General features: G+C 37.4%; 1 protein-coding gene across 2 annotated transcripts in view; it reads left to right on the forward strand.

Moving 5' to 3' along the window:
* LOC134530143 (SEC14-like protein 1) overlaps window positions 1-27,272 on the forward strand; it is a 122,334-nt gene that overhangs the window by 547 nt on the left and 94,515 nt on the right. The window lies entirely within an intron of this gene.

Genomic DNA, 27,272 nt, shown 5'->3' on the forward strand with positions numbered 1-27,272 from the left:
TGGGTTGGGGAAGGGTGGTTGCTTCTTGTGAATAATACAACACGAGCTTGAATTTTCTGTTGCGCTCTTACGTGGATATTTTTGATTCATAAATTACAGCTTTTTTTTCTTTTCTTTCTTATACAGTTGCTAACATGATACGAAGCTTACACAGGAAATATAACAAACTGGCTGTATTTCATATCTGAAGAGCATATCTGATCTTGACTCACTTTCCTAATAACCTTGTATTGGTGACCTAATTTTAAAAGGCCCGTTATATAATTACCCTGAAATGTAAAAACAGGAACGGATCAGGACTCTGTAAGGATATTTATCTTTCAATATCCGTATGGCTTTCTTTATCTTGCACGGAATCGTAACAGACGGCAACCAACTTCACGGTTACGAAAATTAATTTAATTAAGAATAAATTTGCGATCCGAGAACAAAACATGGTCAGAATTTATATATTTAATACACATATAGGTACCATAATGTAATTTTGAAACACTATATGTTCTCAAACTTGAAGTGTTTGTGTGTGTATATATAATTGACTAGTTGCGCCGAACAGGGATCCAACCCACAAATTTACATTTTTTTTAAAAAAATCCGTAATGAAGTTTTAACTGGAATGCCAACTATACAACAAACACTAAAAAAATATATAATTTAAGAAATTGAGCTTATTAAATTGTTGCATTGTTGCCTATAGATTACAATTCCACTAAAAACCAAGTATTTAAATTTTGTGGGTTAGATCTCTATTCGGGGTATCTATTCCATTGTAAACAAACATGACAACCACCGCCGTGGCAAATACTCCACTTATATTGGTCGTACGGAATAACTTAAGGAAATAGCTTAGAATCACCGAGCTAAACCCTACCATTGTAGACACGCCGTTCCGTTTATGTAATCCGTTTCCGTGTCATTATAGAACGGTTTGCGTTTCTAAAATGTAATTCGCGGTAAAATTTATTTTGGATGATATTTACAATGGAAAACTTTAGCATGGAGCAATTAACTGTCGAATTTGAGGCTCAGAAGAAATTGGGAGATATGGGTGACGCCAGCTTGCGTATTGAATATTTAATCACCTGTATGAACTTTCCCATCTAAACTCCTCGTAGAAATCATCAGTTTGGTCATTTTGGTAATTAAATTCTTATCAGCTAGCTGTTAAGAAACTGACACCTAAGTCCTTCCTACCTGTATGCGATGTTTCTTAGTTATTCGAAGCCAAATCTCACAGTGTTCCAACCTTTTATTTCCATGCGACGTTTTATTGATTGCTATAGTTTAATTTCGTGATTATTATTCTCCGTCAAGGGTTCTTATGCAATACAGAGTAGATCAATTCTCTATGCAAATTTCGTGTTATCTTCCATGCACCAGTGATGCTTTAGCTTCGATTACAGCTTTGCTAGTATAGAAAAATTTGAGCCTGATTATAAATATATTAGATTTTTCATGAATGGAAATATTTCATAAGTTAACAGGGGGAAAAAAATCAATTGTTTTTTTTTATATGTTCGTAATCTAAAATAGCTGTTGATTATTGTAGTACTAATATTGGTTTTTAAATTTCATTCATTAGCAAATTTTCAGGAAAAAACTGCATTTGGAGTAGTTGGATGGATCCAGATTATGTTGTAGTCTCCACGTGTACGTTTTTTTTATTTACTGATCTCAAGCTCGGTATTAAATTTTCGTCGGAATCAAGATAGGTAACTTACTTGTAATAAAAAAAAAAGTTGATGCAAAACTATTTAAAAAAATTGGTACTTTTTTTTTTCATCTTAAAGCCATAGATTACCAATTCTAATTGGAACACACATTGTCGTTGAACATCCTGACAGACAGCGGGACGTGTGTGGGTCGCGGCAGGAGCAGGCTTCCTTGTTCGTGTCCTTGGACATGACGACAGCCGGATGTGTGCGCCAGTGTTCCACCGCCCGGCCCATTGAGGCATTTAGTGTGTGTCTATAGGGCCGCACATCTTTAGGCTTTGGGGGAGGGGGGGGGGACTGTTGCGCTTGGATTTTAACCGACACGAGTCATCTCCGGATATGGTGCTCGCATATATTGTATACTGTTCATATGTTGGCATATATATGCATGCAATAAGCAGATAACTTACAACATTTCCATACAACACGTTTAAACGTTGACATTTTTCAACCCCTTTTCATTGACCCAATTTTGCAAGAGCAAGTGCTTCCCCCCCCCCCCCGGTTCAATCTTCTACTTGAGCTATGCCCATGGGTCACAATATTTACTATATATGTATATATGCTGCGGTGGTGGTCATGTTTGTTTATGTAAATATGTTAAGAGTTGTTTCTAGTACAATAATATTTAGTGTTCTATTGTTACGTTGTCGTTTATTTTTTATTTAATATATATTGTAATTTATGCCCGTGCTATAATCTCAAAGCATTATATATATATATATATATATATATATATATATATATATATAATATTTTGTAACCTTGAAATGCAATCTCATTTGTTACGTTTTCGTGTATTGTGGAAGCATCAGAGAATAGCGAACTGTACCGGGAGATACGCCTTTGTTTCCGTGCCATTGTGGAGAGGGGCTAATGATGATGAATCTGAAAAGAAGAGAAGGTGTAAGAGCGGAGGTAAAGAGGAAAAGTAAGTAGAAGAAGAGTATAGTTTCGGGACCTGCAAGGGTGGCAGAATGCTCGGAACCACCGTGTGACGGTTCTGCTGCCAACGCGCGCTCGGACGCCGACCGCCGAGACGGGAGACTTCAAGATGGCGGACCGAGCCGTGTTACGTAACAAAACTTTCCGCCCGGCGCACATGCAGTGGAGTTCAACGAGCCTGCTCCTCACTTTTGTCTTTTACGCCTAAAGACAAAAACACATTTGCATAGTTTTCCATTTTCACAAGGTGGCGTGGCTTTAGGAGTTTCCCTCGCCTTGTTACAATTTTTTTTGCCAGTAGAGCATTAGAAAAACTAGGCATTAGGCATTAGGAAAATTTTCACGTGGTTTGTTTCCACTTGAAATAATACATAAATCGTGTATCCGAATCCGAGCGCTTATGGTGTGGCTGAAGACGCAGTGTAGGCTTGTTTGCGGATCATTGCCAACTTGTGCGCACTGAACAAGGAGTAATAGGCGCAGATGGTGCGGGTTGTTGGAAATTACGAATGAGTACCGGTATTTATGAGGCAACATGTTTACTTGGTTATGCGCAACTGAATAATGTGATTCGAAAACAATCAAGTCAAAGTAGTTTATAAGTCTTGGGGAAAAATTACCGATAAAACTGATTTAAATGTAATAAGAATGTTGCACATTCAAGCAAATTTTAATACTTTTGTTTAAGGGGATTGGTGCACCAGCATCGTATTAAAAAAAACAATATATTTGTTAATGATTCAGCTGCTAGAGAAGATTTGAACCATTCTGGTGAAAAATTTATTTTTTTATTTTTTTATTTTAATTAAGTTATTGCTGATTTTCGGGAATTTTTTAAGTTCAAGCTTTATTAAAAAACTATAAAGAAATCAGTGGTAAAACTTTCGCAGATAAATTTTCAGACACGGGAGATATGACTGTGACCATTTTTTTATCTGTAATCATTATTAATTTAACGTATTTACAATTTGAATTTTAATAAATGAGCTGCTACGAAATTGCGTGATATTCATTTGCGAATTTAATAACATTCGCGTTTTCATTTGTAATTCAAACTCCTACATATATGTCGGCTGAATGATTGACTTTATTTTAATCTTTAGCTTATTGTAGTCGGACCTAAAGTAAAAACGTAGCTGTAGAAATTTGAGCAGCGTGCAAGCTCGGATACGAGGAATTATAGAGCGCGCTGGACAGTAGTGACACCTTGCGACAGTTTTCCAAACTTTTTGCAGCTCGTTGCCACCCTGCCACAGCTGTCTGCCTTTTACGAAGGGGAGACGGGATTTCGCGGGAAACTGATATGAAGATCAACGTACTCAATTTCAGTAGATAAGAGAACGTGTTTGGTCGAGCTCAGCGTATAATTGAATGGTTATTCTCTGTTATTATTTAGCACAGTGATTTAGCTAGATGTTTTTTGTTGTAAGCGTAAGATAAGAGATTATTTTATTATAGCTTTTTTTACCATATATTTATTTTTCAGAGTTGCGTATGTACAACGCGATGGACCCGATGTGACAACAAAAAGATGTGTAAAATTGTAAACATGTTTTTTTTTTCAGCAATGCGTGAACCATTCATAAACTATACTCAACATGTATCCGTATAATTACGTTTGAATTTTTTTTATGACAGGCATCAATGTTAACAAGTTTATTAAGCCACAATAGACTTTTATCAGAAAACTAAGTGTAGCAGAAAACACTCAACATAGTCTCACACAAAATCTGTTTACATGAATGCAGTTTTTAGAAGTAAGCTACGTAAATAATAGTTAAACATTATTTAATATCTGCTGGTAACGTTTACAAAGTATCAGCTTCGCCTTCATTCACGAACAATATTCGTGAGCTTATTTATGTATTTTGCTGACTATTCGTTGGTGACTGTTAGGACTGCAAAATTAGTAAATATTTTTCACCCTATCCTGAGTTAAATCTAAGTGTGCGCGGTTAGATGAGGACCTAGATGTGTCTCAGGCTTACGCCTTTACACTCTACTCATGCGGGGTATTAACCATGCGCGTAAGGGCACGTTGCCATTGACCTGTAGGATAGTCTCAACAATCCTCTACGGACTCGAAAAATGTCACCTGCTCATTGGCTACTTGACTTGTGACAACTGTTTGTTGTAATGCCTGTGATTCATCGTTGATTTTGTTGAGGAGTTTTCAGTGATTCAGAGCCTCCCATTTAACTGTGGCCGAATTGAAGAAGCAGTACACATGTTACATGCTTGAATTCATAGCGAATGGAAACCACAAATATTTACTGATGTAGTGGTTGGTAAAAAAAAATATTATTCGTATCGCGTCCATCGCTTCGCGCCATGTTGGCTCCTATATTATATGGATTTACAAAATATAACGATTCATTTACGAAACTTAAGATAAGGTGTGTAGGATTTTAAGAATTCACTTGAATTAATATTTAAGAACATATTTCAGGATAACTTGTGAAGACGCTCGTACAGACGGCACCGGTTGTGATGACTCATTATTACCAGAGCAGGGGCCATCTCGTGTACACGAAGTGGCATGTGAAACCTCAACATAACTCGAAAATCAGTTAGTGTTACATTGAAATGTGTCCGCTACAAATGTTCAGGAATTATAATTTTTAAATCGAGTAGAAATATTCCTGCAATTAGCATTAGGTATATTTTAATAGACATTGAAAGCGAATCATTAAGTAGCTTCAAAATCCAAATACCAGAATACAGATAGTCTGTAACAATACAGACCTCACCGACTAGATATGGTCCAGATTGTTAATACTAACACATTTGAAAAACTGACTAGTTACTGAATATGTTGAAATTTTGCAAACCTGTTACTTTAGTTGATTGGTGATGTAATAATGTCTCTTGGAAACTACATAAGATTTTAGCTGCTTTTATTTCTCCATAAATTCGCAAATCACCATGGCGGCCACATTACGATCACGATTTAGTTCTTAAATTTTAAATTAGTTTATTTGTTGAGAGCCTGGTACAATGTGTCTGACCACTAAAGCGACCCGAGCCGCGTAGTGTATACTACTGCGAGGTTGCCGAAGTAGGCTCGGGTCGGGACGAATTTCGCTGTGAAGAAACAAAGGTTTTTAATACATGGAAAACTATCCCAAAGCCGAAAATTTGTACAGTAGTAGAATGAAAATTTCTTAGTAACACGTCAAAAGTTTAAGTATTGGCGCAAACCTTGTGCGTCACACCAAAAACGAGCAGTTAAGTCCAAAATGACAATTTTTTGCAACGATCCACAATAATGGATATTGAAAATGCAGTTTATGGAGTAGACCGTCAGTATGGAACCCAAAATAATCTAGAAACATTGCCCTATCTGAGGATAGTGATAAAAAGCACAAAGTTTAAACATGTTTCTATGAAATAGACCTTTTAAATCATTAAAGTTAACTAATTCACTTTCATTCAATTTTAAGGAAATATAAATACATCTTACATAAACTTAAAGAGCCCAACGTGGAAATCGTTTAGAGTAAACGTTGTTGCATATTTATTCATCTTTAAATTGGTATATTTTTTAAGTGTCTCATACAATTAGTCTGACCACTAAAGCGATCCGAGCCGCGTAGTGTATACTACTGCGAGGTTGTCGAAGTAGGCTCGGGTCGGGACAAATTTCGCTGTAAGGAAACAAAAAATTTTAATACATGGAAAATTATCCCAAAGCAAAAATTTTGTACAGTAGTAGAATGAACATTTGTTAGTAACACGTCAAAAGTTTACCGATGAAACCTTGTGATCACACCAATAAATGAGCAGTTGAGTCCTTAATGATAATTTCTACAATGATCCACAAAAATGTTTCGTAAATTTAATAACTTTAATACTTTTTTAAGTCGGTTATCATTATGGCACCAAAGTAATATAAAATAATGTCCTACATGGTAACTGTGATAAACACCTCAAAGTTAAAACGTCCTATTATTAAATTGGTAATTTTAATAATAAAAGGTAAGAAATATATATTTTTTTTATAGAAATTTGACTGCATGTTACATAAATATGTTGAGCGTAGCGTCAAAATCACTTCATAAATATTGTCTGTGTTTTTTTTGTAAGGTTTAAATGTATATATTTTGAGTGTCTGGTATAATAGTCTGACCACTGATGTATTTCAAGCTTCGTAGTGTGTGTGCAGCAGTGTTAAAGTCGCTCGTGCTGGGACGTTTTTTGCTCCAGAAAACTAAGGTTTTTAATGTATGGTAATTCCAGACTGAAAGAATAAAAGTTTCCAAACTGCAAGTGATTTTTGCTGCAAACGTAGATAAAAATCTTCCAGGATGCGATTTGCTTAGGTAAAAATGTTAGTATGATCGACTCTTTAATTTATAAATTATAAATAAATAAAAACAATAAAACTTCCCGGAAAGTTGTGATGAACTGACGATATTACGCGAGTAGCAGACCCGTACGTGACTACAGAGAAAGGCTATTTTCCTTGACCGTTAGAATTTCTGGGACGAACATCCTCTCACAGCTGGGGTTATAAAATACGGTCAAACTCTTGCAAAAACATCCACCACTGCTCTTTGTCACTAGCAATTCAACGAAGTAAGCTAGGCGCAGCACTCCAATGAATTAACTTAGAAAAAAATACTAAATATGTAATTCTATCAATACATTTTACAACACAATTTATGTTTTATTTATTTTCTGGAAGAAAAATATTATCATACGAATTATGTTATAAAAGTGACAAAACTCAATAAGCACATTTACGGTGTATCGTTTTCTTCAATTGTTATGTAGTAAATTAATTTCATACAGTTAAATATATATATATTATAATATAGGCTACATTAAAATTTTGCACAGTTCTGATCTAAAATAATATAATGTATTAGAAATAAAAAAATAATTATATTTTTTGGTATTAAAATAATTCTTAATAATAAAATTTTTGTAACAAAATACGAACACACATATATAAAACCAGAGGTCCTCTAGAATTTTGATTTACAAGTTCCAAGCAGAAATTGTTTATTGTTAATTTTATTGTATCAAAAATCATTCATATAAGAAAAAAGAATATGTATATCTCAATAGATGTAACATGAATACACCCTATCATATGCATTAAATATATTTTAAGTAATCCTTAAATAAGACCAAGTTTATTGAGTGTCGCAATACGCAGCGTGTTTCAAAGCCCGCCGGCCGTGAAACATCAGTAGGGCTGCAGTACACTGCAACGCTCGGGCAGCTTTAATGAGGCAACTAATTATGCTAGACTCTTTATAAATATACTATCTTAAAGCTAAAAGTATAATTAAAAACATTTATTTAGACATTTTTTCGCATTGGGCTCTTCAAATCGGTGTAAATCGTATTTTTATCTGGTTGGCAAATATAAAAAAATATATGTCGTGAATTAATCGCTTTATATCATATCTTAAATATTAAATATTTAAATTTTTTCTAACATTAATGGGTGTATTACAGTTTCTAGATTATTTTGGTAAGTTTACGGACAGTCAAAATTAAAAACTGTATAAATGGGTAGTATTTTAATGGACTGATGCAAGTTGCTGTCACCTAGGACTTAAATGCAAATTTTCGGTGATAACGCACAAGGTCTACAGCGGTAAACTTTCGGTATGTTATTAAGCATAGTCAACTCTACCACAGTACAAAAATTCAGCTTTGGACAAATTTTTCACAGGTTGTCTTGGTTTCCTGGAGTAACACGAAAGTCTACGCGGGGAAGGGCGGCTACCTGATCCGAGAATGAAGGATAGGGCGAGATGGGAAGCGAAGATAAGAGCTGGTTGGGTGTCCGTGTTGGAGGGAGAGAGAGAGAGAGAGAGAAAGGCGATATTGTGGAAGACCTTCGAAAGATTCCCGCTAGATGGCAGGCCTCAGAGCTGCAGTCTTCGACAACCTCCCCTCACGGAAGCTCTCTCGCCACTAACTTGCCAAATCTCACCCGCTAGCTTATATACGTGCTGGCTGGCCGTACAGTAGTAATAAACAAGCATTTATGAAACACTTAAGCTCATTTCCAACAAATTCTGACGAATGACTGTTTTTTGTCCTGCACCAATCCCCTTAAACATAAAAGTTAAAAATATTTTTTTAATTTGTAGCTGTACTTACTTGCATAATTTTAAGGGGGACTTTATAAATGTATTTTATTTCTCACAACTTAACAAAAAATAATGTTGCGTTCGCGTCGTATAATATATATAATTTGTTCATCTCTACGCCCATGAATATTTTCTCTCTACACATTTGGGGCGGAAGTTGCTAAAGGTGTAGGCCAAATCAAAAATGCCATTATGAAACTTTCTGCGCAGTGTATTTTTTATTTTAAAATTTTAAGGGGGCGTGGCAACAATATACTGTTACGAACGTGAGCAAGGCCGGAACACGTGCAGGTGCAGAGCTGGCTGGCGACTGCCGCAATATGATATGCTTAGCGCGCGCCTGGAAGATAACAAGGATTGTCGCTTTCCCCCCCCCTCCTTACCACCACTCCCCGCGCGGCGCCCTGCCTTTGACACGTAACTGACACCTGACAGCTGGGAGTTACGCGAGCCGCCGACACGTGTTGCGAGAGATTTCTGCCGTCGGGTCGGCGCGGAATGACGCGACTGGCCCAAGCCGCGCTCGGGAGTTCCAGAAATGGCGGCTGATATATAAAAAGAGGACGTCGGCCTCAGCAGAGGAATTCAGAGAGAGAGTTCAGGCGGGAGCCTTCCCGCAGCGGAGCTTCCGGGGCGATCGTGCCGCGGGTGTGGCGGAGTTCCGAGCGAAGTTCCGAGCGAGGCGTCGAGTGGGATCTCGGCGAAGGCAAGTGCGTCGGCGGCGGCGGAGTATGGCGACGGAGTCCCGCGGCTGAGATCCACGAGGGGTGCTGCGGCGAGAGTTGCGCCAGAGGTGCGGCCCAGCGAGGTGTGTGGATTGTAAGAAACGAGTGACTGGTGAAGCAACATTTTTAAGTGCAATTGATTATTTGCCATTTTAGAAGTTTAAATGTAAGTGACATAATTAGTGGCCATCAATAAAACTGTGTAGTGTAATAAAATATTTAATTGAGCTATTCTTTACGAACCCCGTGGAAAATCGTAACAATATATTTTAATATTTGACAACGTGTGTTTGTAAAAACTAATACATGAAAGGTGGCTTGTTTCCCGCCTGATGCATGGTTGGGAAGAGGCTGATGTTCAGTCCGAAAGGCAGACCTGTCAGTGTGGTTACCGGCAATTATTACTATTCGAATTCAGGTGGTCATTTTATTCGTCAAACATAAATCGACTGCAGTCAACAAAGAAAGAAAACAGCCCGCTCGAATAACGCACCCATCCAAACGACGGAAGAGCCATAAGAAGTCCTTGCTGCTTGCTGCTTGCTGTGTCACGTAGGATGACAACGAATTTCAGAGACTCGGGTGCTGTTGCTGCATTTTCGAACTCGCCGGATGATCAGTGCTTGTCGTTGAGAATAAAGTCTGTTAAATGATGGTTAATGGGTGCTGCACCAGAGGCGGGGGTGGCGGGAGCGAGCCAGGAAGAAGAGAGGCGCGACCTTCGGCCCCAAGGCCGACGAGGTCACGGGGCGATACTGCCCCCAGCCAGCACTCTCGGGGGGCGTCGACCACCGAGGCCCGGCCCGGGGGGGGGGGGGGGTGTTGCAGCGCGACTTCACTTCCCGGGAGTCACGACCTCGGTCACAAACATCTGCTTGTGCGCGAGCTTATCTTGACGGAACGTTCTTACGTAACTGTTCGGTACTTGACGTGAACTCTTGTATATAGAACTGTGTTGTGAGTTGACTTTGTGGCACTTGTTCCGGACCAAGTGATGGACACAGTTTAAATCACCCGCGCCCCAGCTTTTTACAGTTGGCACCATGTTGGAACACTGCAAGGGTTGGCGTCCGTAAACCGTGAGAGTGGCATCCCTGCAGTGAGAAACAAAAAAAAAACAGTCTTCGTTTTCATCGGCATGATGGCGGTAGGTCGCAATGGTGCGGGCTGATGCTATCGTGTAATTTATGTTGCATCGTCGGTTAAAAACTTCTCGATACAGTCCACATATGTTTGTCATCAATAACAGTAACAATGTGGCATTTAAAGCCCGTAAACATATCTCGCGATTATATTTTTCAATATCTCGGATACGAACAATTTTACGAAATAAAGAACTCGCCATGCTGCTGGATTTTAACCGCGTTGATAATACTTAATATGGAATTGATACTTCAGGGGATGTGATAAAAAAATTTAATTTAAAACTAATTAAGATCTTTTAAAGTAAAACTTCTTTGGGCGCGATGGGAGCAAGATTTCATGGCTGAATTTTAATGCAACCTTTTCATGAAACATCGTTGTGAAACGTTTCTGACGCGGAAAGGATAGAGAATGGGTACTTGGCCTAAGATGTATAAAGAAAGCACTGTGATATATACGTTATCCTCTTTGTGCGATGTTTCGTCTCCCCCAAATATATATATATATATATATATATATATATATATATATATGTATGTAGAACCGAGAGAGATAGATGAACGAATGAATAAGACATATATTGTGCGCATGCGCTTGTTTCGGAAAATATATATAGGTATCTTATAGTCAGCCGAAAATGCCTTGAATTTTTATATTTGCTACCAGAGCGCTCGCGTTCATCCTTGTTCAACCAGCAGCGCAGAGAGCTCTGCTCAGACAGTCCCTGCATTTCATATTTCGTTCAGAGATTTGGCGTGTTTTAAATGGCAGAATTGTTTGAAGAAACAGTAACACGTCCATTTTTTTCTTTATGACGTGCTTCAACAGTGAGTAATATTTATTTAGAAAATTGTCTTCTCTTCCTCTCTGCCATTTTTACCCCTTTCGACATACTTACGAGTCGAGTTTCGAGGTTTCTAATAAGTGTACTGAGTGACACGCGGTATATTTTTTCCCCGGCTCGTAGATGATAAAAGGTAAAGATGTTGGCAATGCTTCAGACGTGTCAGTTGCGTGTAAGCGCAGTGGTGCTGCCGCGGGAAGTCACGCGACCAGCCGGACGGCGCTCAAGCTGCCACTCGTCACAGGTCGGAGGGCTGCAAGTGGTTAAGTGCCGGCGACAACCCGAGATGTGGCCGCCTGCTCCCGGCTACCACAGTCGCGACCCAGTGCTGTGACCAAGGGAAGCCTACATTCGACATGCCCGAACATTACCGAATACTTGCGTTCGGGTGACTTCGGAATTCTTTTTTTTTTAGGTGAAAAAATTGGTTGTCTGTAAAGTCGGTTTACGGACGATAGTTTAACGTGACGTCATAACAAAACATTGATGAAATGATTACATACTTTTATGAATAAAATTGAATCATGTTTATTGAATTATCACGATTTTGTGTGGATACAAAGAAGGAGTGAAATGAAACCTACAATTTAATTGATAAATTTACTTTTATTTGCACTCATTAATTCAAATATGTTTATTACTTTAACGAAGATATTATTTTTTTCTATATATGACCATATACCGCCTGTGCAGTTGCGCACCTCTGCCGGATTATGTTCCTGTAGCCTGTGCATAATTTATATGCAGTATAAATTATCACATTATTTAATAAATAATTGAAATGATTAGATTAGAATACAAAATCAGCATATGTATTGATTTTCATTGTTAATTAATTATTTTACTCAATTAAATAATTAATTTTATACACTTTTATATTCATATTAAATACTGAGTAAATGTGTGTTACAATAGTATTTCAAATTAGTTCAGTGTATTAAATCAAACATAAGCATAACTTATAACGTGCGTACATAAGTACACACACTTTTTTTTTATATAGTAGGCTGTTCACTGTCGTGAAATTTTTAATGATAAATTGCCTGCCCAGTTCATTTTTCGTGCTAGAATACAGGTACAGGTGTGTATTTGGCGCCGTAGGATTGTACACGTTATTTGGGTGCTGTTTGTTTCTGGCATTGTAGTTTTATCCTCCGAATGAAATGCACTAAAAGGCAAAACATCAAACATGAAATAACGTAAAAATGGATTCACATGTCTTCAAACAAATGTGTGACCATTTAAAAATTAATTTCAAATATTACTGCTGAAAAAGTGTTATTCTGTTACAAGTAAATTGTGTTGCTCAGAAAAACTTATTGAAACATGACAAGCCGAGTGAAATTCAGGCTGTATAACTTCCTCCATATTTGAATTCTGGAATCCGGAGAGCTTACATAAAACTCATATCGTTGGCGCAGATACTACAACGTACTTTTTTCTCTTTTCAAGTTGGTCCATTAATGATTCCACTGAGTAATTCTGCAGGACCACAGGAAATAAATTTTTGAGAACCATATTCAGCGTAAGCCAATTTGAATGGCGATCATCAACTTCTTTGTTTTATGTGCTCTAGCTACCACCCTATGAGACCCTGGTCACTAAATTCCAAATTAAAAAAAATAAACACTTTGGTTCAGGTTATATAAATTAAAAATTTTGTTAGGCTTACTTGTGGTACATTACTTAATCGATTTAGTTGCACTTACAATGAGTACTTAGAATCTTGATCTCAAAATACTCCGAATAATGAATTAAAACTGTCTTGTGTTAACTTGTATTTAGCCAATACGACTGTCAAATGTCTTGTAACAGTTCCAACACAGCAGGCGCTAACAGCAACCCTCGCAATAGTGACATGTGTACACTCCAGTCTAGCCAACACCTACTACTTGTCGCTTCGCTGGACAAGTGGCTTTCTCCGCGCACAGGACTCTATGGCGCAACACGACACAGTACTCGCAAGACAGAGACGTAACTAGACTAGTTTCCACCCGGGGCAAGAACTCATCTTGCCCCCCCCCCCCTCCCCCCTTTTTTTTTATCAATCAACGAAACCAAAACATTTTCCGACATTTCATATCACCACCACATGTTGATTTAACTATTCCAAATATTTTTTTATTCAACTTAGATAGTAAATGAATTGATTTATTTGCAACCATTTCATTGTTAATACATCGCAAGTTGAATAGTGTGCTAAAAATACCAGTTTTACAATATATGAGATATACATGTATGTACCTTTCAATACAAATAATTTAGTTCACCTGCCCTCCAACTTTTTTTTTGTGTGTTCTAACATTTCGATATTCAAGTATATATCTACAGAAAACATCACTCCGACAGTTTAGCCCCTCCCCTCCCCCCAGCCCACCAATGAGGCGCCCGGGGCACAAACCCCGTCTGCCCTCCTGTAGTTACGTCCCTGTCGCACGATCTCACAAGAACTAACACTAAAGGCTCTGTCACAATGTCAAATGTCCGCTTCCGACACCTTCCCCTGTGTTGTGTCAAATATAGTTGGAGGGTTATGACGTCACCGAAACAACGTCACCAGCGCAGCCATGTTTATTTAACAAGTCGGATGACTTGAGCTTCCGTATGACGAGTTCTAAAATATCTTGGGTGCAATCAGCCAACCATAATCGTGCCTAGCAAAAACGGAAAAAGTCAGTTTTCGTCTCAGTGAATTTTTGAAATTTCGAAAACACATGGGCGATTAAAGAGGTTGTAAGGGTGATATTACTAAAATATTATAAATATGAAAGTCATGTGCGTAATAATTTTATGTGTTAATAGGAAATTGAGTCTCTGTAACATTGAAAAATCACTTAACATTAATTTTATTATGTAACAGGCATTATTGTATGTTTAATTTTAAAATGCTCAAAAAGTGTAAGTTCTCAAATTCCATCCAGCATTGTGATGCATTATTTAATTTTAAAATAAGATTAAAATTGAAAAATTTGAGGTAGCTCAAACCGAAAGTAAACTTCAATAGCATGACGTGATTAAAAACATATTTGAAGTGTTCAGTGGAAACTTATTTGGTGGGGGAAATCGGAAGCCATTTTCCATCCAATACTACCTTTCCAACTCTGTCAATTATAGTTGGAGACAAATGTTTGACAGTGTGACAGGGCCTTAATTAACTAACTGTCGGACGCGCATCAGTCGAGACTCTCATATGTCCCTGATGTCCGTCTCTACGTTCACCTCGGAGTCCATCCAGTAGGCCCGGCGTGCGGTCGTAGCACTCAGCGCGTACTAATAGTCACTCTTTGTCAGTATCACATAATGTAATAGTGTGTTCAATCTGCATCTTAGACTCTGTCAGTCTCACATAATGTAATAGTGTGTTCAATCTGCATATTCGACTCGTAGTCAGTCTCACATAATGTAATAGTGTGTTCAATCTGCATATTCGACTCTTAGTCACAGTCTCACTTAATGTAATAATGTGTTCAATCTGCATCTTGGACTCTTAGGCAGTCTGACGTAATGTAATAATGTGTTCAATCTGCATCTTCGACTCTTAGTGAGTCTCACATAATGTAATAATGTGTTCAATCTGCATCTTCGAAGCCCCTAATTTTCAATAACAACGTATATAAATTGTTTTTACCTGAAAACTTTTAAATACTAGATGGCGTCCTTCAGTTTTTGTCGCGCCTCCCCTTAGGCATGAAAATGTTTGTGCCGAAGTTGTAAAGTATTACGATGGATACGCAACAGTTCTTTGTTTTTGTTACTCAACTATAACATGTTCTGGTCATCTATTCTCATAGAGGCGCGGTGTGGAAGATCAGCTTGTTGCGTGTTGGGGCGATGGCGTGTGTGATGCGTGAGCCAATGTCGCTCTTAGCTCCCAGGTCTTTCAAAATGACGAGCACTTCCAGCCAAGTGGCCACGTGAGCCACTTGGTTCAAGAAACCACACATACGTAAAAAAAATTGGTTGTCTGTAAAGTCGGTTTACGGAGGATAGTTTAACGTGACGTCATAACAAAACATTGATGAAATGATTGCATACTTTTATGAATAAAATTGAATCATTTTTATTGAATTATCACTATTTTGTATGGATACAGAGAAGGAGTGAAATGTAATCTACAATTTAATTGATAAATTTACTTTTATTTGCACTCATTAATCCAAATATGTTTATTACTTTAACGAAGAGATTATTTTATCTATAACTTTTATACATGTTTGCTATTTAACATCTTCCAACCTGTGTTATTCTGGTAAGGATAGGACGATGATAGGAAAAGTAGGAAACGAATGGGAGTGTTTCAAGTTTAATGTGCCTCGAAAAAGTCAAATCGATGGATTGTTCCAATCGAGTGGAAGAGAGATAGATGCGGCGCAAGCGTACAATGAGCGTAACGGGACTTAGCGTAACGGGAAACTTTTTCGTGCGTGCAGCCGGCGTTCATAGATTTATTAGACGTTGTCACGTCAAAAAAAAATGTGAGCAAGTCTTTCAGTACCCGCCAGTGATGTGTGAACACCTAACCTCGGTAACAAGTAAATTCACGTGTTCTCATGTTGCAAATATACTTATAATATAAAACTGGGACACCAAATTTAACGTAGAATAATTTAAAAACAATGCCGGGCGCGATAAACACACGAAAAGTATTAATTTTAGGGAAAAACGATAAGAATGCTTCCCCTTTTTAAAACCAAACTATCATTCTGTTAAACAAGATGGTACTATCGTTTTTGAAGTTGTAATTCTCTGGCCGCGTTGAGGGGTAAATTTTAATATGCATCAGAAATGCAACACGCGCGCATTGCACAACGGAAATCTTGACAGGTTGAAAATGGAATGCGCATGCATGCAGAAACTGCTATAGCCACGAGCCGAAGTTGTCAAGATGATAGACCCACAGGGAATGTACTAAGGGTATTGGTGCACCAAATAAACTTTATGGTAGTGAAACTATCCTGGAATACATTTTGTAAACTTGAATAGTATTATAAAATACAATAGCAACTTAAAAAATACCTATACTTTACTAGGCAGGAAAATTGAGTTGGAACGAACATGGCGTCAGAGATATCTTAACCTTTTTTCGGTTCTGTAAAGAATTATGACTGGTGCTATCTTTAAGGTATTTTTCAAACTAAAAGTCGCAGTCAAATAGATCCCGGATTTTGACTTCATTTTCGACAATGAATTATATTGAAATACCCCTCAGCTTGTTAAAATTAATTACAGTCAATATTATAAATATTCCACACTAAAATATCAATCCGAAACATTTTAAAACACATAACATATATATGTATATGATTGTGTATTTGTTTTTATTCAAACGACTGAAATCAGTCTGTTAATACTTCTACAAAAAAACCTTAACTTTATTGAGCTGATCTTTAACATTATTATATAATATTTTTTATATTATAGTGTTATTTATAAGTTTAAAAAAATCTGCGACAAGATTTGAACCACGGACCTCAAGCGTTCGAAGCGCACATTTACCATCATGCTACCAAGATCGTTGGGAAACATCGAGGAAAATATGTACATATTATAATCATTGTAAATCCAGTTATTTTTAGGTCATTTAAAATTTGGTATTACTTTCGAATGCGACTATTTTAATTTACCAAATATATTCCAGGGTAGTTTCACTGCCATATGTTTCATTTGGCACACCAAAACGTTTGGTGTGCCATATGTTTCATTTGGCACACCAATACGTTTGGTATTTTATATTGATCAAAGTCACGTAATACGGGTTTATGTTTCTACACGTGCATCCGCCTGAGACTTCCGCTCAGACGCAGCACCGTTGTCCCGCATTTCCGTTCCGTTATCACGAAACTACTATGTACTACCATATGACGTGTACAGAGAGCTAAGATGTTTGAACTTCGAAGAAAAACCAAGTTGGACAGCTTCCCCGTGTCGTATAACGAGAGAACCGGAATGAAGGCCAGCCCGACTCGACTTGGCGGAGTGCGCAAGGTCGAAGGACTGCTTGCAAACCGGCTAGGAGTCGACCTTGCGGGCGGCGCAGTCTGGTGGCTGGAAGTGGTACTGGACCAGTTTGTACACGTCCAGCAATTCTTTACTTGCTGGAACATGTTAATATAGCGGAAAACATGGAGTTAGGAATTGTCCGGAGACGGCATCTGTGACGTATAGTTGAAGTCACTTTTTAACCTCGCCATCGCCGTGTTGTACACGTTCAAAACATTGCGGAAATGGCGCTTGATAACGTCTGATGATGGTTAGTAAGTATGAATTAGAATCTCCTTAGTTAAAAAGAGTCGCTTCCATGGAGAAAAAAAAAGTAATTTAAAACAGTTTCCACACTGCAAAAACTACACTTCAGCCAATGTTTTGGGCGTATAACCTTATATGGCGCACCAATGAACTGAAGGGGAAATAAACGGCTTCACGCAGCTAGCATGTAATCATGCAGACATAGCCACCCCCTGGCGGAAAACCCTCAGCGATACCTTTCAAAATAACTGCTAACTTCGTCCTGGGAGACGGAAACTCAGCACACACCAGTGGAACTGCGTGGAGGGTCGGTCCCCGGCTGCACGCAGTAATGAACTATCCTAGTGTGATATCTTTGTGGTGTTAGCACCATCTGCAGTCATCTCCACTGACCGTCTTGGAGGTCTGTCCACGCAAGGGTTTGCGTTACCTGGGGACTAAAGAATCGGGTTGGGGTAGAAGTAGGGGCGACTGCCGCTATGTTTGTACGTGAGTTCAGGTTCCAGAGTGTAATGTTGTGACTTCCCGACTCCTCAGGGTTGTCCACTCCACTGAGTTATCGCCGGCTGGGTCCATGCAGACGGCTGCATCTCTCTGGGCGTCTGGGCGCTTCCTTGCTCCTGGCGTCACTCGCTGCTTCTTCGAGTTCTCCTCTTTGGGTTTGGGCATTGTTCCTGGCTGCTTGCGTAAAAAAATATATTGTCCACGAAAATTAAATTATATTTTTTCCACAAAACCTAGTTTACACTTTAAAGTAAAGATAAAAGTTGTTTGGAGCAAATCCACGAAATATTTTCGTTGCTGGCTCGCTTGCGACTGAACGCTAGCCGTGTCTGCTATGCATTTTAGCGTTCGCTGCCGTTACGTCATTGCGGAGGACGCTGGGACTACGTTGGCTCCAGCGTTTCCCGTCGCCGTCAGAGCGGGCTTTGCGGTGGCGCAGCTATTATTAGTCTCGAGTGTATGGTTCGGCCGTAGTGGGCGCTTCAAAGTATCCTATTTTCGTGTCGCCAAGATTCTGTCATCCCCCCTCCCCGGTTCGAAACATAAGACGTTCATCGAATTCACGTCAGTAACCCATAGGGTGAGCAGATGATATATATTTTTTTAGAATGGACTGTGTGCAAGGCAATTGAAGCAATGTTGGTAGCTAGTATGACAAGGCAGGACTTTGTGCTGAGCACTTGGTGTTATGTTGGTCCGCCGTAAAAAGAAAGGGCTATGGCATTAAGAGGCCACTCCAGTGTTTCAGGGGCACTACGCAACCCGCGTTAACATCTTAAGATTCAATGCTATTTTCATTTTGCTTATAACTTATTAACTAATATAGATTTCGAAATGATGCTTGCTTGATGTGTAAGACAACGATGCTCTAATCAAAGCCCCTTTCTTCAAAAACGTGCATAAATTATGGTTCAAACATAGACAATACACTTATGCATATTAGTAAAGATTAGTATAAAACCATAATTTATGCACGTTTTTGAAGAAAGGGACTTTGATAAGAGCATTGTTGTCTTACATATCAAGCAAGCATCATTTCGAAATCTATATTAGTTAATAAGTTATAAGCAAAATGAATATCCCATTGAATCTTATGAGGTTAACGCGGGTTGCGTAGTGCCCCTGAAACACTGGAGTGGCCTCTTAATACCTACCAATTGATTTGGTAAGGACTGCAGCCAGATGCATGTTTTATTTCGTGGGCCTCGTGCTGAAGGGACGGAGGCAGAATGCACCCTCCCTCTCTCTCCCTCTCTCCCGGCGGGAAGGGGAGTCTGCAGAAGAGCGAGGGCGTCGCCGCAGCTCCGCAGTGTGTCAGGGGCAAGACAGCCGACTTCCAGGTGCTCCGCCCCCCTCGGGCGGAGCTGCGGGCTGATTACGAGCACACACTTTGCGTTATAAGTTGCGATAAATAACGAAGGTTTGCGAAGAATATCGCAGGAACCAGCAACGTGATTACGAACACATCGTGTTTCGTTAAACTTCGAATATTGATGACGTTGTGGCGGTATATATCGCAAACTTTGATTACGAGCACACTTTTCAAGTGATATTTATCGCACCGGAGCTACGTTATATATCACGGGCATTTCAAGTGGTGATACGAAGCGATTGTGAGGTAAGTGATATAATTACTCTTAAAAATAATGTCCTCCCGTCCTAAAAACGGCATTATAATCGCACATTATTGTTTTAAATATAGTCGAGTACGATGTAAAGCGATGAAGTTAAACGAAAACAATTGTTTTAGGTTAGCGTGTGTATATTTAACACGCGAACATTATTTTTAACATGCTATTTATGTTTATTAATTGTACCATGAAATCATTGTTTTCAATGCATAGTTTGTGTGGAATAATTATGAAGTGGTTTAAATACGATCAAAGTAGGTAAGAAGAATAAATAAATGCCGTGTCATAGCTTATCAAATTAATCCTAACCTAAAGAGCGATATTATTTACACGCACATTATGAACATAACATAGCTATAAATAGTTCAAATAGGCTGCTTATGCATATTTTGTGTTTGAGTATTTGCTCAACCGTTGCCTACGAACGGCTCAACATGCATTTTTGTTTAATCTGTGCGCTTGTAGACTTCAGACAGTAAATGGTATATTTCTCTATTTAGTTTCAGAAAGCTATTTCCGGCCTCCTTGTGTGTTCAATTGTGCAAGAAATTTTTAATTTGTGCTCATTCATTTACATATTGGCTCTATTACCTAAGTGTGTTAACATAGGTAATTGTTAACAAGTGGGGCTGATCATAAAACAAATAACTTGATGAATAATTTATTTAGGAATTCCCCTCCTTAAGCAGGATGATTCTATTAAATAACATTTCGAGCTTTTATGTAGGGGAGGCGAGGCTTTATTATAAAAATAAGTTTATGAAAACGGTAATTTTGAGTTCCTATTATTAACCTTGATACTTATTTCTGTTGAGATATTTCAAGTTGTTTACTGTTTAAATTGTTGGTTATGTGTGGTTAGCTACACTTCAAATACTGCAAATCTATTCATGTCTACATTTGGTTAGGTTAGCTGCATTTTAAATATTGTATAATGAGGTAAATCTGGTGAAAAGCTACTTTTCCATATGTTTTTTTTTTTTTTTAATTTATTTATTAGTTTTCAGACATTGATTCCAATAATTAACATAGGCTATCAATACTGTAACATTGTTTTACTAATAGAAAATTAAGCTTACCTCACCTAACCAACCATCCACACATATTTTGTAGTACAATTAATGTAACTAACCTATCTTAACTAACCATTCACACAGATCCACACTATTTTTTTGTTATTTTTAATTCATCTAACTTAATGGTGGGAATGGCTGGTTTGATTAGGTTAACTACAAATACAGTACTTGAAAGTAGTGTAGACAGTTTATTAGGTTATGGTAGTTATATTAAATATACTGTGAACTCATTTTAACAGTTTTTAAGAATTATATATTGTAACACAGCTAACTCTAACCTAACCAACCACACTACAGTTTATACCTATTATTTTTGTTGGTAACATAACTTAAGAAACAGTTCACAAAATCACACAGTATTTTTAATGTAGCTTACTTAAGCCAACCAATCATTCTCATGTATTAAATTTTTTGATTTACCTAACCTAACAAGCTATTAAAATGGCATATTTCTAGTTTAACTGCTTGAAGAATTACAACACACTCATGGAGAATTGTTGGAAAAAAAGTCAAAAAGTTAAGATTGTTTTTAGAAATTCAAGAAAAATGAATGTAGTTATGCATTACATCGAGGAATATTAGCTCAATAATACCATATTAAAAATTATTTCTATTAATCAGGCCCTCTTGTTAACAATTAGTAGCCTACCAAACTATATTACACTAATTTAGTTAATGTTTGAAAATATTTCAGGTTCTACACAATGGCCTTTGCTGCCTTTCTGCTAAATATCGAACTGGAGGAGAAGGCAGAGAAGATTGTTAAGAAACCATCAAAATCCCTTCGAATTGCCAGATTGCACCCTCATAGCAGTTGGAAAACCTTAGAAACATGAAGAAATAAGCTATGCAATTTAATAAATACTTTGTTATCAAGTTTGTTGCATTTATTAAAGAAATTGTGAAATGAAAATAGTGTTCACTCATTTCCATGTTACTTTTGAGTATAACTTGGATATTATATTAAACACATGTTAAATTTTTGTTTTCTGGTTTCAGCAGATCTCATTGTTAAAATTATTGAATATTTCAAGACAGTTTTTAAAATAATTGCAGCATATTAATAATTTACATACATGTTGTATCATTAACCAACTTGAATGCCATCTTGAAAACAAAGTTGTTTACTCAGTACTTATTCAGTACTTACTCTAATTACTCAGTACTTAGTTTCACTTGTTTAAGTCATTGGTGAGATTAAATTAAACAGCAATTAAAAAAACATAGCAATGAACTTTCATATCCTCAGATTATAAAAAAAATACTGTTCTTACACTGAAAATTTTCAAGAACTGTTCCATAATAACTGTTTAAAATGTCAATCTTTTTAAATTGAAACATTATGGGCCTAATTTTATCCTTAGAATATGCAACCTAACACACTGAAGAGTTTAAAACAGACTTCAAAAATTGAAAATACAAAAAGTAGCCCATATCTTCTCCATTGTAATTGAAGGCTGCTGCTTACATAAAAATTGTAACGCTATATTCACTAAAGAAAAAAATAATAACAAAACTAATATTTTGCCAATGGTAATGGTTTTTAATGTCCCTAAACGTTTGTTAAGCCTCTTTGCCAGTTAAATCCACAGATACATGCAAGCTTCACATTCATTATTTGAAGAAAAATTGGCTGCAAACTCTCTGTGGCTCTTAATAAACCACACCATGATTTCTGTTGGGCAGCAGTAACTTTACCAGTGCCACTCTAAGGCTTATTTTAACTGAGAACACAAATATTCAACACAGTGTCCTCTTTAATAGCGGCATGTGCACTCTAATCAAGAAAACCACAAATTTAAATAATTTACTGTAATTAAACTTTACCAAGTGTACGAAGGGAGTAAAAAATGTTTGAGTGACCTATGATATAAATATTAGCAAAATTATTTTTATTTACGAATGGTACTAATATCTTGGAAACATTGTTTCAAAACACTTGTATATAAAATCCACGAAAGCTCATGAGTATTAAAATATATTTATAAAATTTTAACTGATTAGATTACATAAACTAGAAAGCTCACCGCTGGAAATATGTTAAAAAGTGTTGTTTTTATTAGGTATGCTAATAACCACATATATGTATAACTTTGAAGTATAAGGTTATGATTTTACACAAGCACACCAAACTTGACTAAATATTTGTTAAATTCCATTCTTCATATCATATCAATAATAGGTAAAATAAAAACAGACACGGGTTCGTGGTAATTAGTTGTTCCTTTAATTTTGTAACCTGTAGAGTGGCCTCATTTTCATTCTATTGAAGTTTAAACATGCTTCTCGTTCGATGTTTATGTTTACATGGCAAGACGCAGTTAGCCACAATGACGATGCGAAATCTTTAACTGCATTTTTAATTTAAACTTCTACGAAAAAGGCAGCAAAAAAGCTTTAAATACTTTATTTAAGAAATTAGTGCATTAAAAAAGATTATTTTGTTCTCAGTAACAGTAAGTATTCATGATTCACTTACAAAATAGTCTGTTCGACGAACATATTAATTGTTCAATTGTTGCTTGTCCTCTGACGTCATGGATTCGTATCGCAGGTTAGCGTTACCGTGGAAAATAACGAAACGCATATCGCAAGGTGGGTCGTAATCACCAAATGCGATACGTGTTTCGTTACCGCGTGAAGAATAACGCTAGTCGTCGATGGTGTTCGTAATCAGCCCGCTGGTCGCCTCTTGCTCCCTGGTGAATGCTTCAAGCATGAATCAGGCATCGCGGCCTCAGGGACGGGCGAGGGGTCCGGTCCACGCAGCGACGTGACGAGACTAGTCAAACCAAACCAATACCTTTCCCGACAACACCTCATGCCGCCACCACGCATTAATTCCACTATTACAAATATTGTTTATTCAACTTTGGCAGATTTGCAGTCGTTTAATTTTTAACACACCGCAAAGTTGGATTGCACGCGAAAAACACCGGTTTTTAAAAAAATTACGATATACATCCCTTTTTCGCTCTCTTAGGATTGGAATTTCATAATTATATGTAGTCTATGCCACTCTCTGACCCATAAATTACCTATATTAAAAAATCATGTCGGTCCGTTGCTGCGTGAAAGAAGGACAAACCGACGGAAAACTTTCGAATTCATAATGCTAGCAGGGATTGTGTTAAAAACGTTTTAGTGTTCTCAATCGTAACACAGTGACTGTGTCTGGGGGAGATGCATTAGTGACGTGATGCACAGAATTTGTGGAGCGCCTGAATTGGTTCGCAGACTTCTTGTTGTGCAGTCCAAAACTGTTGAGTTTGTAATAGCGGCAGACAAAACATTTTTACGGTGAAATGTCTGGAGTAAAGTTCGAGGCAGCGAAATCTTTCTGCTCTCGCAAAAATAAATGAAATAATAGTTGGAGTCGTTCAGATCCTCCGGGGGGGGGGGGGGGGGGACCAGAAAACAATAAAATTTCTTTGTGGAAATAATTAACACGTGAATCGTTTGGTAAGATTTGAATGACAAGCATGACCGGTTTCCGGAGTTTTGTCTTAGTCACGACCGTGACGATTTTGTTTCGTGCAGTCTTCTTATCGTAAATACGGGAAATAAACGTAAAAGGGATAATCATAATTTTTAATTAAAAACGAATCAAAGAAGCTAGCACTAACCACAGGTCCACAAGTGGGTGGTTCGCGTGAGAGAATTTGTTATGTAATCACATCCTACAAGTAAAGTACCCAGAGGATAATTATGTAACATTTACCAGTAACAGGCCAAACGGAGTGGCTTTTAGAATCCAAATACGCACTCGGACGTAGGCTCCGATTTACAGATGGACCAGCCGGGCATTTGCCCAGAGCGCCAGTTGTGAGGGGCGGGAGAAACATAGAGGAACAAAAAAAAAATTGAGGGACGGGAAAAATATGTATGTATATATACATATATATATATATGTATATATGTGTATATATTTGCATATATAGTTACTTTCATCACTGACTTAATCATCGCGTAGTGCTGTAGGCTATATAATTTTTATTGCTCTTTGCTAACCTGTCCCTCCTTGTTTTATAGCTAACTAAAATTACGTAAGGAATTAAATATTAAATTCAAATTTTATGAAATTTTTGTTGTTACACTTCTTTGGGCGCGTTATGGAAAAAAATTATGAGAGTGAATTTTGATGATGTGCGCGCAGCATGCAAAAAATTGACAGGATGAAAACAGGCTACATACAAATTTTACGTAAGTGAGGTTATGTTATACTTCTTTAGGCACTTAATGAAAAAAATAATGATAGTGAATTTATACAATGCGCGCGCAGCATGTAACGAATAATTGATAAGATGAAAAAAGGCTACATGCAAAGAAAAAAAGCTATTTTAAATTATATACCTATTTTAGTGAATGCTATTGAATACTGGTCCATATAATTAAGAACATTTATTTATTGCGAAGATTAGTGATATAAATAGTCTTTTTATAAATATTTTCAAGTGTATTTATATAAGCGAGGTTATGTTCCCGTAAGTTTTATTTATCTGCATTACAAATTATAAATTATGTATTATTTAAATTCAGCTTGTTTCTTGATTTTCATTAATAATTAAAATTTATCTCGTTTTTGACATGACAACGTCTAATAAATCGATGAATGCCAGCTGCACGCACGAAAAAGTGTCCCGTAACACATATTGTCCCGTTACGCGGTGTCCCGTTACGCTCATTGTACGCTTGCGCCGCATCTATCTCTCTTCCACTCGATTGGAACAACCATCGATTTGACTTTTTCGAGGCACATTAAACTTGAAACACTCCCATTCGTTTCCTACTTTTCCTATCATCGTCCTATCCTTAACAGAATAACACAGATTGGAAGAAGTTAAATAGCTAACATGTATAAAAGTTATAGTTAAAATAATCTGTTCGTTAAAGTAATAAACATATTTGAATCAATGAATGCAAATAAAAGTAAATTTATCAATTAAATTGTAGATTTCATTCACTCCTTCTTTGTATCCATACAAAATAGTGATAATTCAATAAAAATGATTCAATTTTATTCATAAAAGTGTCCAATCATTTCATCAATGTTTTTTTTATGACGTCACGTTAAACTATCGTCCGTAAACCTACTTTACAGACAACCAATTTTTTTGTAACTATAACTTTTATACATGTTTGCTATTTAACTTCTTCCAATCTGTGTTATTCTGTTAAGGATAGGACGATGATAGGAAAAATAGGAAACGAATGGGAGTGTTTCAAGTTTAATGTGCCTCGAAAAAGTCAAATCGATGGTTGTTCCAATCGAGTGGAAGAGAGATAGATGCGGCGCAAGCGTACAATGAGCGTAACAGGACACAGCGTAACGGGGCAATGTGCGTAACGGGACACTTTTTCGTGCGTGCAGCTGGCGTTCGTCGATTTATTAGATGTAATCACGTCAAAAAAAAAACCTTAGTAATTGATTGCATAATGTGCTCTTTTAGAACTGGTAGTAAATGAGCTTGAGTTTGCAAAGACTACGATGTTCGGGGAGAACTGTAACCGCCTGCAGCCAGGGCGTGTACGATTCACGCCGAGTATTCGACATGCCCGAACATTACCGAATACCTGCCTTCGGGTGACTACTTCGGAATTCTTTTTTTTTTTTTTTTTTTTTTTTTTAGGTGACAAAAAAAATGTCTGTTTTAAATGCAGGAAATGTCAATGCTAACTTCTCCAGTGCTACCAATGAGAAAATCTAGTCAATGTGAGTGTTACACATACTGGAAAGTTATTTATGAATGAAAAAAAGGAATTAAAACACCATTTATGTTTGTTCTTCTGAAATAATAAATTTGTAATTATTAAGGTGAGTAATTTTTATAAAAGGGAAAATAATAATAATAAAAACAACAACTTTTTGACAAGGTTTTTCTGACATTGTGATCTAATAGTTCACCATTTTAACAAATGATTAGGTTAGGTTTATGTATTAAAAATCTGTGACATAGAGAATGAAAACGGCCAGTTGGGTTAGGTTGTGTGGACAGTGGGTTATGATAGGTTAGGTCCATTTAATATTCTTTAAAAATTAGGAATGATTGGTTGGGATAGGTTAGCTACATAGTTGAACAAAATAATTCCGAAGACACCCGAAGGCAGGTATTCGGTGATGTTCGGGCATGTCGAATACCCGGCGTGAATCTTAGGCTTCCCGCGTGGGTAGACACGGGTGGTTGTGTGGTTGTGGCTGTGGCTGTGGCTGTGGCTGTGGCTGTTGCTGTGGCGTTGAGCGAGGCGGATGTCGGCGAGAAGGCAGTCGCGCTGCTGTCCTAGGGAGGCGACCCTGAACACGCCGTAGTGATGGCTGCCTGGTGACGGCCG

This window comes from Bacillus rossius, chromosome 3, assembly GCF_032445375.1.
Source record: "Bacillus rossius redtenbacheri isolate Brsri chromosome 3, Brsri_v3, whole genome shotgun sequence".
Lineage (NCBI taxonomy): Eukaryota > Metazoa > Arthropoda > Insecta > Phasmatodea > Bacillidae > Bacillus > Bacillus rossius.